Consider the following 15,272-nt stretch of genomic DNA (forward strand, 5'->3'; position numbering starts at 1 on the left):
TCTGTGACTCGGTGCTGATTTAGAGCCTCCTGCTCTGCTGTTTCTCCAACTCCAAGTCCCAGTTGGCCTCGATCCTCGCTGCTAATTTATATTCTCCTCATCTGTGCTGCTCTCTCTCATGTTCTCTTCCTTTGACATTCCCAGGAAATGGTAGACTTCAAGCCTCAGCTGAGATGTATAACATCCCATTCCGCACTGCTCCCAAACTGGATCGCTGTTGTGCCTGGAAGATAGTGGAAAAGAGGAGGATTAGACAGAGCAGAGGGTGTTACAGTGATTGAGGGAGCGAGATGGGATGGAACAGGTTTTCTGGGGAGCTAGGCAGACCTGCAGCAACTAAAGAAGTTTACTGGAAGATACAGCGAGAGTTGCAGACATTGAAGAAGGCAAAGGAAATAGAGAGATGGTGGCTTGTTCATGACGGAGCTTTGTAGAGTCGAAACGGCTTTTTTTGAACTGGTTACGGTGATGTGTGGACTACAACAAAAGCAAATTGACATCCAGCAAGTGTTGTCTGACCCTGGAGACTTGATGTGACAGATTTGGATGTAACAGACTTGGATGTGACAGAGTGAGAAGACTTGCAGTAACTGAGGGGAGTATAAACCTTTGGGGCACTGGTGGTTTTCAAGGACCCTCAGGACATGAGGAGATGCAGAGAATGCGAGCATTCCAAATAGTGGGAATGTAGGGGCTGTAAGTCCTGTGATGTATAAGGAGAAAGAAAATGGCCAAATTTAGCACACACAACCATTGTAATTACAGAGATTTAGGAAGGGAAGCTGTGCTGTCATTAATTACAGCTATATGGAGAGTAACATCACCTGAAGGGGTAACAATTTTAAAAAGGGAGAGATTTTGGGTGATCAGAAGTTTAAACAAGAATAAAGAAATTTTAGTGATCTCTAGCACAGATGGGAATTGAGGAGGTGAGATATTGTGAGGAACTATAAGAGTTATAAGTCGGGGAGGATGTCAGATATAAAAGAGAGAGCTGCATTAGATTAGATTACTTTACAGTGTGGAAACAGGCCCCTCGGCCCAACAAGTCCACACCGACCCACCGAAGCGCAAACCACCCACACCCCTACATCCACCCCCTACCCAACACTACGGACAATTTAGCATGGCCAATTCACCTGACCTGCACATCTTTGGAACTGTGGGAGGAAACCGGAGCACCCGGAGGAAACCCACGCAGACACGGGGAGAATGTGCAAACTCCACACAGTCAGTCGCCTGAACCCGGGAACTGAACCCGGGTCTCTGGCGCTGTGAGGCAGCAGTGCTAACCACTGTGCCACCGTGCCGCCCACAGTATGCAGTTACAGACGTGAGGAGTGTTGTAGCGCCTGCTGGAGGGAACACAGATAACAACAGTTCCAACGGTTAGCGCAGTGGCTCAGGAAGGCAGCTCACTGTCACCTTCTCAGGGACAACTCCAAATCAACATTAAATGCTGGCTCAGCCAACAAAGCTCATGTCCATGAATGAATGAACGAAGAAATAAAAGATCTACAAGTAGCGTTGAGGTCACTGAGGAAGGCTTTTTCAACAGCACTTCCCAAACCCGGAACCACTATAACCTGGAAGGACATGAGCTCCTGGTGCACGGGAACACCAGAATTTCCAAGGCACTCAGCACTGTGTCTGGCCCTACACACAAAGGCCTGCAGTGGGTCAGCAAGGCAGCTCACCACCACCTTTTCCAGGGAATTACTGATGGGAAGGTAATGGTGAAACTCTGCTGTTTACAGCCAGGTAGAAAAATAAATCCAGCAGTGTGTCTGAAATGAAATTTCCGTTTCAGAACAATATGCTGAACATGGATAGAGGATTTGTCTGATTGGCAAAAGGCAGAGAGTGTGAAGAAAGGGGTCTTGTTCACGATGTGAACTGGTGATGTGGGGAGCTCCGCAGGGGTCAGTGTTGGAACTACACTCTACACGCTATACATTAAGAGTCTGGACAAAGGATGTGAAGGGGTACGGGAAATGGGTTTCCAAGATAGATCCCAGGGATGAAATTGGTGCCATATAAGGAGCAGGTGAAGTCTCTGGGTCTGCACTTGATGAAGTTTCAGTTGTTGTGGCAGAATCTCATTCAAACTTACAGAATAATGAGGGGCCTGGATGGAAGAAGATATTTCCACGAGAGGATAGACTGGGGGCTAAGGGCACAGCTTCAGACTGAAGGGACGACCCTTTAGAATACACGATGGCACAGTGCCTCAAGATGTGGCACGGTGGCACAGTGGTTAGCACTGCTGTTTCACAGCACCAGGGGTCCCAGCTTCAATTCCAGCCTCAGGCAACGGTCTGTGTGGAGTTTGCACATTCTCCCCTTTTCTGCGTGGGTTTCCTCCAGGTGCTCCGGCCTCCTCCCACAGTTCAAAGATATGCAGGTCAGATGAATTGGTCATGCTACAGTGCACATGGAACATAGTCAGAGGGAAATGGGTCTAGGTGAGTTACTATTTGGTGGTTCAGTGTGGACTGGTTGGGCCCAAGTGTCTGTTTCCACGCTGTAGGGAATCTTATTAAAAAAAGAGGTGTGAAGGAATTTATTCAGCCAGAGGGTGATGGATCTGTGGAACTGACTGCCTCGTGGGGTTGTGAGTGTGAAGTGATTTAGTATATCTAACTCAGAGATAGCTGGGTTCTTTATGAGTAAGGAGATCAAGGTTATAGGGAGTAAGTGAGAGAATGGGGTTGAGAAACAATTCAGCCATAATTGAATCGTGGAATAGACCCGATGGACCGAATGGCCTAATTCTACTCCTATAAATGATGGTCTTATGGACTGCGCTTTTTCCATAGGTTTCTAACTGTGCAGTTATCATTTCTGGCATATCGTTTACCATACATTCCAGCACTTTTCTGATTATTGCTGTCACTTCTTGGTTTCAGATCAACTGCAGAAAGCTACACCACGGAGTAACGTGGGAGTCTTGGTGTATAAATCTCAGAAAGTTGGTATACAGGGCCAGCATGAAATAGAGAATGTCAATGGAATGCTAGCATTGATTCCAAAGGGAATGGAAAATAAAAATAAGGAATGCTTGTAACATCTACAGAGGACTCCAATCAGCTCAGTGAGAATACTGTGAACAGGTTTGGTCCCCGATCTGGAGGGAAAATGTCCTTGCATTGGAGGCAGCCCGGACAAGGTTCACCAGGGTGGTCTTCAAAATGGAGGGACATTGATGAGAAGAGGTGGAGAAGGTTGAACTTGCAGTCGTTAACATTTAGAACGAGGCAAAAGTATTGATAAAAACGAAGATTCTTGTGTTCTTACAGATTCTGTCATATTCTGTCCTGAGATATTGTTTCCCTGAGCAAGCATCTGTAATCGGAGATAAAGGGGAATACAGACTCAGAGAAGCTAACAGAGAAAGGCTGGGTTGTAGAGACTGGAGGATGTAACAGAGTTCGGTAGTTTGAAATCACTATTGGTGGTTAGAGATCAGATGGTGGTCGGGCTGAAAGATGTCAAGGTGAGTTACAGGATTATCAGTCCTGAAGGAGTTACAGAGATCGGGAGGAATATAGGGGCTAGAGATTACACAGATAGGGCTGGTCATGGGAGCTACAGAGATGGGGGTGGGGTTGTTGGGACTGGAGATTACACAAATAGAGGTGGGATTTGCAGCTACAGAAGTTTTCAGAGAAAGGGAGGGTTGTAGGCACTGGAGATTAGACGGATCGAATGGTATATGGAGCTACAAGCATTTATAAATAAGGAGGATTAGACAGACTAGAGATTACACAGATTGAGGTGGTAGTTGGAGCTACACGAGTTTATAGAGAAAGGGAGGATTGAACGGACTGGAGAGTACACAGATGGTGTGGTATTTTGAGCTACAGGCTTTTATAGAGAAAGGGAGGATTGGGCGGACTGGAGATTACACAGATTTGGGTGGTATTTAGAGCTGCAGGAGTTTATAGAGACCGGGAGGGTTGGACGAACTGGAGATTACACAGAGTGGGGTGGTATTTGGAGCCGCAGTAGTTTATAGAGACCGGGAGGATTCTCGGTGCTAGGAATTACACTGACATGAACAATAGTTGGAGTTGCAGGAGTGAGTGAGATAGGGAGGGGTGAAGGGGCTGGATTAGTTCACACAGCCACGGAGAAGTGTAGGGATTGGAGGATCCAGAGGTACTGAGGGTTGTAGAGCTGCAGGAGTTCAGAGAGTTAGTGAGGACTGTGAAGGCAGGTTTGCAGCATTACCATCAGTTACACACAGATGTGGAGTGCGGGTTCTGGAAGAGGTTACATAAATCAATAGGGTTGCAGATACTGGAAGATATTACAAAGAGCTGTCGTGATAGAGTAGATTACAGGGACAGGATGCATTGAGGAGTTGGAGGCTGCTACAAGTGTTAAACATGTCACAAGGGATTAATAACCTTATATCGATCGGGGGATTGGAATGTCTGGAGATAGAGAATGAAAATTGCAGTAACTGAAGCATATCACAGAGATGGGCAGTAACATATGAGTTAGATGAATTATAACATGGGATGAGCTGTATTCAATGGAGTCAGGGAAGACACAGGGAGATCTGAAGGGACTACAGGTGATCAAAAGTACAGTGAGGCTTCTCAGTGTAGGATTGGGGTAGTTTACACAGACAGGGATCATTTTATGGAATGGTGCTATTTACAGAGATTATGAAGTTGTATAGAATTGAGGAACGAACAGAGACATGGAAGGCTGTAGTTAATGATTACATTTGCTGATGTCAGATGCTGACATTCTGGAAATTATATGGACCGGAAAGCTGGATAATCTGTCAGAGCTTACAGAGACAGGAACAGCAATAGAGCTTGGAGACACTAACACAGATAGGGAGCATTGCACACACTGGAGGAGGTTTCTGCTTTAGGGCTGGTTATAGGGGAATGTAACATTTACATAGATAGGGGTGTAAGAGCTGGAGAAGGTTAAGGAGATAATTAGATTGGTGGGGAGACTGGAGGAGCTTACATCGACAGAGCTGGTGCTAGCGAAGGGAGAATGTTACATAGTTAGTAAGTCTTGTAGAAACTAAGCGGGAGAGTCACAAGCAGTGGAGTCGGTTCCACAGATCGGGGGCGTTACAGGGACCTGAGAGGATTGCACAGATCGGGAGGATTGGAGGATGTCCACATTTTCAGAGTGTTTCAGGACTGGAAAAGTTTACACAGTTAAGCAGGGATGTCGGAGGTGTGGGAGTTCACAGTGACTCAGAGGTTTGAAGGGTGTGGGGTTGTTTATGGATAGAGGGATATATTTAGGGACAGTAATATGGAACGCAGAGGGAGAGTTTAGATTAGATTCCCTACAGCATTGGAATAGGTACTTCGGCCCAACAAGTCCACACCGAACCTCCAAAGAGTAACCCACCCAGACCCACGTCTCTCTGACAATGCACCTAACACTACGGGCAATTTAGAATGACCAATCCACCTGACCTGCACATCTTTGGACTGTGGGAGGAAACCGGAGCACCCGGTGAAAACCCACGCAGACACAGGGAGAATGTGCAAACTCCACACAGACAGTCATCTAACGGTGAAATCGAACCTGGGTCCCTGGCGCTGTGAGGCACCATTGCTCACCACTGAGAGACCGTGCTGCCCCAAATTGCAGAATTACACAAGAGAGAGTGTTTGAGGTGCTGGGAGGACTGCAGGAGTGGAGGAGCAAACAGAGATGTGGAGTGCTGTTGTGGTTTGAAAAGGGTCTGGTGGTGCTCAGATAAGGAGCTCAGTCGAGTTGGGAGAAGGTTACCGAGGTTGTGTGATGCTATAGGCCAAAAGGCAGGTGTATTATGTGGCCTGGAGAAGTTTCCAGTGATATCATGTTCTCCTAGGGCTTGAAGAAGGTACACAGGTGGGTATTTTGATACAGACTGGAGGACTTTACAGTGACGGGGACACTGTAAGTATTGTGCAAGATTATTGGACAGACTGCAGGATGTGACTATTGAGATTGGGCATGTTATTGACACTGGAGCAATTTACGTTCAGGGAGAGTTGTCAGCATTGGAGTAGGTTTGAAATATTCAGTGGGAATATGGGAGGGTTGAAGGTTATAGAAGTAGGAAAATGTCTGGGAATTACAAACATTCAAGATACTGGCGCAAATGAGTTGGACAAAAAGGTATGTTTCCTTGCTGTATGACTCTATCACATGACAAAAGACAGTGTGAGAGGGGGAATACAGAACAGAAAGATCCCAGGTTTCAATACCATCTCCTTGGGGGCGGCCTGCATTCCACTCTGTTTTACTGATCCTCACCAAGACAGCACAGGCCTGGATTGATAGTTGTCAACTTCGTATATTGATATAGAAAGGCTCAGTACAGCAGAGATGAAAGTAAACAAGAGGGTGAGGATTGAGCCTGGAACCATCATGCTCTGTGTTCGTGCTTCAACACTATATCTATATCATGTCTTCCGGACCAAAGTTCGATCCCTTAAATACATTCTGCTCTGTTCACTGTGAGTGATCCTACCTCACTGCAGGATTTACTGAAGGCTGCAGATCTCACTCTCCATCTCTCCGGCTTACCAACTGTCTTCAGTGTGGTGATGGACGAAACAGGAATTGGGAATTCTGCTGAGTCAGGAGCATCCTGAGTGCCTAATGGAGACAGAGAAATGAATAGAATGGGAAATTAGACTGATACAGTGAGGGTTACACATGGAGAATGGCACCAAGTCCCACAGAGACCTGGAAAATCCCAGTCTCCATCCCTGGTCTGTGCTGCTGCATCTCCCTGGAGTGGAGAATTCTGTTGGCTCAGGATCTGGAGTAGATGCAAAAGGTGCAGTCACCGGCAGCAATTAAACCCTCACAGTGACAGATACCACATGGAGAGAGACTGCGTGATATCACCAGAGTGCAGGAAGTTATCAGGATCAAACCACGGTCAGAAAGAAGGTGCACTGGGATCAGTACTCAGGGATGAGGGAGCTATCAGTGGGCCAGGCAATGTCCTAGCATAACTCTCACTCGACTGTTCATCCAGAATTTAATGTCTGTAGCAGGGATACCCATCTGACTACTTAATACCCTTTAAGTAAGGAAATCTGTTCTAGGCTACCGGTCTGGCCTACATATGAATCCAGACCCAGAGCAATGGGATTGACTCTCAGATGCCCTCTCTAATGATCTGGCAAGCCACTCCGCTCTAAGGCTGGTCAGGGTGGGCATGCGATTCTGGCCAGCCAGAGCCAGCAATATCTCACAAGTGAATTAAAATCAACACTGTTGGGAGCGGTGCCCTGGCCAATCCTGTCGGTCGGTTTATGGACAGGACTTTAAACTGACAGAGAGGATGCAGGGACAGAGTTCAGGTGAAACCAGCTTTCCAAATCCAAAGAGAAAATGTGCAGCCTCGGACCAGCATGGGGATGTGGCTGAAGTCAGGCAGAAAGGATCAGGAAGGGACAGAGTTTAACGAAAACTGGACATCAATGAATCGGTTTGTGACAGACATTGTGGGGAAGAGGAAATTATAATTTTTTTTTGGAATAGACAAAGTATCCACAATAATGTAACAGACTTGGGACACAGAGATAAATGAGATTTAGCCACCAGACAGACGTGGTTACAGGGTGGACAAAAGGTGGAACATAAATATTCAACAGTAAACAACCTTACAGGATCTCAGGCAGCATGGAAAAGCAAGATGGGAACCTTGACACTAATGGATAACAGAGGTATTACAGAGAAAGCATTTGGCCTCAGATTTTGCAACTGAATCAGCCTGAATGCAACCTCTACCTGTTATGTATCAAAAACACAAGCAGGAGAACCGTTTTTATGCTGCCTTCCAGTATTCCATTGCTCATCCCTGCATTAAACAGAAATTCATTAGAAATTGTAGCAAACGAGGTGTGATAATCTTTGGAGACTTCAATCTTTGTATAATTTGTGACAGACATATTGGCAAGAGTGATATTATCCGAGATCCTCCTTGAATGTTTTTGTCTGTGTTTCTTTGAATTACACATTGTGCAAATAGCTAGGATGTATCTATCTCAGATCGACCGTTGGGTGATCAAGCTGAGTGAATGAGTAATATCACACCGAGATCCTCCAAGAAATTATACCGGAATTCAGAGAGATTATGACACTTTAAAGTGACCAGAAAGCACACCCGAGCATCAGTAACAAAGGCAATTACATGATTTTGAGAGAACTGACCATATCCCATATCCCACTAAACCATTTTTATTCATATACCAATCCAGATGCCTTTTGAATGCTGCAATTGTGCCAGCCTCCACCACTTCCTCTGGCGGTACATTCCATACATAACCACACTCTGCGTGAAAAGGTTGCCCATTAGGTCCCTTTTAAATCTTTCATCTCTCACCCTAAACCTACGCCCTCCAGCTCTGGTCTCCACCACCCCAGGGAAAAGACCTTGTCTGTTTATCCTATCCATGCCCCTCATGATTTTATAAACATCAAGAATATCACCCCTTAGCCTCTGACGCTCCAGGGAAAACAGTCCCAGTCACTTCAGCCTCTCCCGATAGCTCAAATCCTCCATCCCTGGCAACATCCTTGTAAAACCTTTTTAAACACTTTCAAGTTTCACAACATTCTTCCAATAGGAAAAAGACCAAAAATGCACGCAATATTCCAAAAGTGTCCGAACCAGTGTGCTGTACAACTGTAATATGACCCCCAATCTCCTATAATCAATGCTATGACCAATAGAGGAAAGCATACCAAACACCGTCTTCACTATCCGCTTACCTGCGACTCTACTTTCAAGGACTTATGAACTCCAAGGTCTCGTTGTTCAGCAACATTCCCTAGGACCTTCACATTAAGTGTTCAAGTCCTGCTCAGTGTGCTTTCCCAAAATGCAGCACCTCACATTTATCGAAATTAAACTCCATCTGTCACTCCTCAGCCCATTTGCACATCTGATCCAGATCCCGTTGTAATCTGAGGTAACCTTCTACACTACCCACTATATCTCAAATTTTGGCGTCATCTGCAAACTTGTTAACTGTTCATGTCAAAATCATTAATATAATGACGAAACGTAGTGACACCAGCACCAATCATTGTGGCACACCATCGTCCTCCAGTGTGATTAGATTAGATTTCATTACATTACAGTGTGGAAACAGGCCCTTCGGCCCAACAAGTCCACACCATCCCGCCGAAGCGCAACCCACCCATACCCCTACATTTACCCCGTAGCTAACACCACGGGCAATTTAGCATGGCCAATTCACCTGACCTGCACATCTTTGGACTGTGGGAGGAAACCGGAGCACCAGGGGTAAACCCACGCAGACACGGGGAGAAAGTGCAAACTCCACACAGTCAGTCGCCTGAGGCGGGAATTGAACCCGGGTCTCTGGCGCTGTGAGGCAGCAGTGCTAACCACTGTGCCACTGTGCCGCCCACAAACGCAACCCTCCGCCACCACCCTCTGTCTTCTACCTTCGAGCCAGTTCTGTATCCAAACAGCCAGTTCTCCCTGTATTCCATGAGATCTAACGTTGCTAACCAATCTCCCATGAGGAACTATTTCAAGCACCTCACCACTGAAGTCCATAGAAATCACATCCAATGATTGGCCCTCATCAATCCTTTTTGTTACTTCTTCAAAAAACGCAATCAATTTTTTGAGTCATGATTTCCCACACACAAAGCCATGCTGACTATCTCTAGTCATTCCTTGCCTTTCTAAATACATGTAAATCCTATCTCGCAGGATTCCCTTCAACACTTTACCCACTACTGATGTCAGGCTCACTAGTCTGTAGTTCCCTAGCTTTCCCTTACCACCTTTCTTAAATGATGGCACCACGTTAGCCAACCTCCAGTCTTCAAGCACCTCACCTGTGATAATCAATGATACACATTTCTCAGCAAAGGGCCCATCAATCACTTCCCGAGCTTCCCACAGATTCCAAGGTACACCTGATCAGAGCCTGGGGATTTATGCGCTTTTATGCATTTCAAGACATCCAGCACCTCCTCCTCTTCGATAGGGACGCTTTTCAAGACGTCACCATCTACTTCCCCACATTCTGTATCCTCCATTTCCTTCGCAACAGCAAACACTGATGCAAAATACTCGTATAGTATCGCCACCATCTCCTCCGGCTGCACACAAAGGCTGCCTTGCTGATCTTTGAGGGGCCCTATTTTCGCCCTAGTTACCCTCTTGTCGTTTATGTATTTATAAAAACCCTTTGGATTCTCCTTAACACTATTTGTCAAAGCTATCTCATGTCCCCTTTTTACCCTTCTGATTTCCCTCTTAAGTATACTCCTCCTGCTTTTATATTCTGATAATTTACTTGATTTCTCATGTCTATACCTGACAATTTTTTCCTTCTTTTTCTTAACCAAAATCTTCATTCTCTCGTCATCCAGCATACCCTACACCCACCCGCATTTCCTTCCACCCTAAAGGAATGCTATGTACTGTCTCTGGAAAGCCGTTATCTCATTTTTGAAGGCTTCCCAATCTCCAATGATAAAGGTTTCATTCTCTTAAAATGGAATCACCCCAATTCTGCTTCTCATGAAACTGTCACTTGAAAATAATAAAAAAAAGATGAACATTCTAAACGACGACTTTGATTAGGTGAGTTCTGGCCAGTCCTGTCGATCTGGAGCTTACCAGATACACGGAGAGTACTTTCTATTAGAGCAGCACCAGGTCAGTGTCAGGCACACAGACAAAATGGGCAAATAGATTCACATCTGAACTCACATTTCCCAGCCTGGGAATCTGAACCTGTACACAGCCAATTCTGGTAAACATCAGCAAAATTGGGTCATCAAGATCGGCCCAATAGTCTAATAAAAAAAAAATCATTCAGACTAAAATATCCTTCAGGTTTCACAACGCAGTCTCGGTCCTATCCTGCAGGTTATATGAATTCCGCTACCTCTAACCTCCTGAAGGATCCCCGTCCCTTCCTACATTTGTACCATCCTCCAGGTTCTGCTGCCCTTCCTACCTCCGTAACATGACCCGGACTCTACAACTCTTCCTTCCTCTGCAATGTTCCCCAGAAGGGTACTGGATGATGGTGAGGGTTACAGAGTTAGGGAGGAATATCAGGATTGGAGGATTTTGCAATTATTAGTAATATTGAAGTGGCTAAAATTGGCTTTGGTAGTTTTGAGGGTTCACATCAATAAAGGAGGTTACAGAGGTAAGGAGGATTATCGGGATGGGAAGACGTTTCATAGTTTATGCGTTTTGTGGGGAGTGAAGGAAGGTACCAAAACAGGGAGGGTTAAAGATTGAAGGATTCTGCAGAAAACCTCTACTGGGTTAAATGCAGGAGTCTTGGTAGTGTGGAGTAACAGAAGTTTCATGGGGTCCACGTCCATAGATCCTTCAAACATGCCAGCCATGTTGATAGGGGTAAGAATGCGTGTAATGTGTTAGCTTTCATTAGCAGGGGGATGGAGTTTCAGACCTGTGAGGATATGCTGCAGCTCCATACAGCCCTGGTAGTCCACTCTTGGAATATTGTGTCATGTTCTGGTCGCCTCATTATAGGAAAGATGTAGAAGCTTTGGAGAGGGTGCATAAGAGATTCATCTGGATGGTTTTTGGATTGGAGGGCAGATCTAATGAAGATATGTTGAGGAATCCAGGGCTTTTCTCATTGGAATGAAAAAGGATGAGAGCTGACTTGATAGAGGTGTACAAGATGATGAGAGGCAGACATAGAGTGAATAGCCCGAGAATGTTCCCATTGTGAAAATGGCTATCACCTTGGGGCATAAGTTTAAGGTAATTGGAGGAAGGTTTATGTGCAATGTCAGAGGTAGGTACGTTACACAGAGAGTGGTGGGTATGTGGAATGCACTGACAGTGTTGGTGGTAGAGACAGTTACATTAGGGATATTTAATTAACATTTGGATATGCACATGGATGAGAGTAAAATGAATTTCTCAAAATGGAGACCTGTGCCCTGTGGTGTTCCACGAGGATCCGTGCTGGGTCCACTGTTGTTTTTGATATACATAAATGATTTGGAAGAAGATATCGGTTGCCTGATTAGCAAGTTTGCAGATGACACTAAGATTGGCGGAGTAGCAGACAGTGAATGGGACTGTTAGAGAATACAGCAGTGTATAGATTGAAGAGATGGGTAGAGAAATGGCAGATGGGGAGTTCATCCGGGCAAATTTCAGAAGATCCAATTCAAGAGAAAACTAAATGGAAAAGTCCTGGGGAAATCTGACGTACAGAGAGATCTGGATATTCAGGTCCATTGTTCCTTGAAGGTGACAATGCAGGTCAGTAAAGTGGTTAAGGCGGCATACGACATGCTTTATTTCACTGGAGGGGATAATGAGTGAAAGAGTTGGCAGGTCATGTTATAGTTGTATTGGACTTTGGTTCGACCACATTTGGAATATTATGTACATTTCTGCTCACCACATTAATAAAAGGATGTGGATACATTGGAGAGGGTGCAGGGGAGATTCACCGGGATCTTGTCTGGTATGGAAGGGGCTAGCTTTGAAGAAAGTTTGAATAGATTCGGATTATTTTTATTAGAAAGACAAAGGTGGACTGGGGACCTGATTGAGGTCTACAAAATCATGCGATGTACAGTCAGGGTGCATATCAAGAAGCTTTTCCCCCCAGAGTGTGGTGAATGGAACAGATAACAGAGATAAAGTGGGTTGTGCAGACTGGAGGACCAAACAGAGATGGAGGGTAGTCGTGACTGAAGATGTTTATAGATATAGGAAGGTTCACTTCTGCACATTATTTAGACATGGAGGGTGTGGAGTCTGACAGATTTTCCAGAAGGATTGCAGGGGAGGGTGACGTTTCCACAGATAGGGGTGTAAGAGCTGGAGAAGGTTATGGAGATGAGTTAGTGCATGGCAATATAGGAGGAACTTACTTTGATAGGGTGGGTGCTGGCGACAGGAGGATGTCACACATGCAGTGAGTCTTGTCGGAACTGGATCGGGAGAATTACAGGCTTTCAGTGGGTTCTGCAGACCGGGAATACTGCAGGCACCTGAAAGATTGTCGAGTCTCCAGCGAGTGATCTTGTCTTTAGGACTAGAATAGGTTACGTTGATACGGAAAAATTGAAGACAATGTATGCTATTTTCTTTTTCTTGAAAAGAGCCTCAATATCCCTCGTGAGCCAGGGATCGCTAGACCTGCCAGCTTTTCCCTTCACTCTAACAGGGACACATTGACCCTAGATTCTTGAAATCACACTTTTAAAAGCCTCCCATTTGTCCGTCATTCCATTTCCTTCAAACAGACTCACCCAGTTGATATATCAAACAAATTTAGTTTAAGCCTTTCATCTGTTTCAGTGATCACCAGCGCTTCCAAAGTGAGTTGGATTATAACTAGGCGTTGTGCAATTTTAAATTCACAGCATTGACCCTGGCCAGATCCTGCAGAATGTCCCCAAACCTGGCCCTGTTCCAGTTTTCCTTTTCAATGTGGACCTGCTGATCTTTTTCCATAACTATGTTAAAATGAAGACAGTTGTGGGCACTGGACCCAAAGTGCTCTCTGACTGACACTTCAGTCACTTGCCCGACTTTGTTTTCTGAGTTGAGGTCCAGTGTTGCACCTGCTTGAGTAGAGTAGGGCTCTCTGCATATTGATTTAGGAACCTTCCTTGGACACATTTGAAAACTTGCTCTCCTTCCAGGTCTTTTATACTCTGGCTGGTCCAGGCAATACAGGGAATATTAAAATCTCCAACCAATACTCCTCTATTATTCCTATAGTTATCTGTAATCTCTCTACACAGCTGCTCCTCTGGTATCTATTGGGTCTACAACAGTCTACAATACAGTCCCAATAAAGTGGCCACCCCTCTTCTTCTTTCTAACTTCTAACCATGTGACCTCTTTTGATGACCACTTAAGAGTATCCTCTCTGAACACTGCGGCGATGTCTTCCCTTATCAAAAGGACAAATCTCCCTCTTCACTCCCTCACATACTTGTCCTTATATCACGACTGTAGTTTCTTTATCCTGGAACACTGAGCTGCCAGTCCTGCTCTTCTCTCAGCCATGTTTCTGATATAACTATAATATCCCAGTCCTCAGAGCTAATCCATGCTCTGAGCCAACCTGCCTTACCAGTCAGGGCTCGTGCGTTGAAATAAATGCCCTTTAAACCAGAAGTCTTTTCCCTGCCTTGACGGTGTCCCTGGATATCCTGAATAGGAAACGTGCTCTCGATGGCTGATGTATTTTCCCCTGATGGTCCCTCTGTTATACAGAGTCCCTACACCCTGCCAAACAAGTTTAAACCCTCGCAGGTAACGTGAACAAATCACCGCACGGGGATGCTGGTGCCCCTCTGCTTCAAGTCTAACTGTCACCTCTACCTCAGAAGAGGTCCCAATGATCCAAGAACTGACAAACCTTCCCACTACAGCAGCTCCTCAATCACATATCCATCTGGCCTATCTTTCTATTTCTATCCTCACTGGCACATGGTATTGGGGGTAATCCGAAGATCCCTTCTCCTGAGGTCTTGCTTTTTAACTTCTTACCAAACTGAGTGGGGTTCTTCCGGGTGCTCAGGTTTCCTCCCAAAATCCAAAGATGTACAGGTTTGGTGAATTGGCCATGTTAAATTGCCCATAGTGTCAGGTGCATTAGTCAAGGGTAAATATAGGGGAGGGGAATGCGTCTAGGTGAGTTACTCTTTGGTGGCTCGATGTGGACTTGTTGAGCCAAAGGGCCTGTTTCTATAATGTAGCGAATCTAATGTAATCGAACTACCTGTGCACATTTCACAAGACCCCATCCCTTTGTTTAACTATGGTATGTGTACCAATTGCACAATGACCTCTGGCTGTTCATGCTCCCCCTTCAGAATGTTCTGCAACTGTTCAGAGATATTCTTGACCCTGGTACCCTGGAGGGAACAGACCATCCTGGGGTCGCTTCTCAGCCACACAGTCTCCTGCTTGTCCCTCTAACAACAGAGTCACCTATCAGTATCAATAGTGTCAGTATCTCCTACCAGTATCATTAGACAGAGACTGTGAGGACCAAGCTGCAGTTGGATCTATATTCGGAAAGTGGGAGTATTTTAAAGTGATACAGTGAGAATTCAGGGCCAGCGTATTCCTGTCGAGTGAATAGTACAGGCCGCATGTCCAGCAATCACTGATTCAACGATATTGTGAGTTTCATAAAGAAAGTACAGTGCAATAAAAACAGGTGAGTGAAATAGGATTGTCGAAAATGAAAGGCAAACAATAGACA

General features: G+C 45.3%; 1 long non-coding RNA gene across 1 annotated transcript in view; it reads right to left on the bottom strand.

Annotated features, from left to right (window-relative positions):
• Positions 1-208: 208 nt before the first annotated feature.
• The window catches only part of LOC122552410, a 24,660-nt gene continuing 9,596 nt past the window's right edge, over positions 209-15,272 (bottom strand). The window contains exons 2-3 of the long non-coding RNA XR_006312372.1: positions 6,506-6,633; positions 209-223 (exon numbers count right to left, since the gene is read on the bottom strand). This is a non-coding gene — a long non-coding RNA (uncharacterized LOC122552410). The remainder of the gene's footprint in view (positions 224-6,505; positions 6,634-15,272) is intronic.

The sequence above is a fragment of the Chiloscyllium plagiosum genome, chromosome 8 (genome assembly GCF_004010195.1).
Source record: "Chiloscyllium plagiosum isolate BGI_BamShark_2017 chromosome 8, ASM401019v2, whole genome shotgun sequence".
NCBI lineage: Eukaryota > Metazoa > Chordata > Chondrichthyes > Orectolobiformes > Hemiscylliidae > Chiloscyllium > Chiloscyllium plagiosum.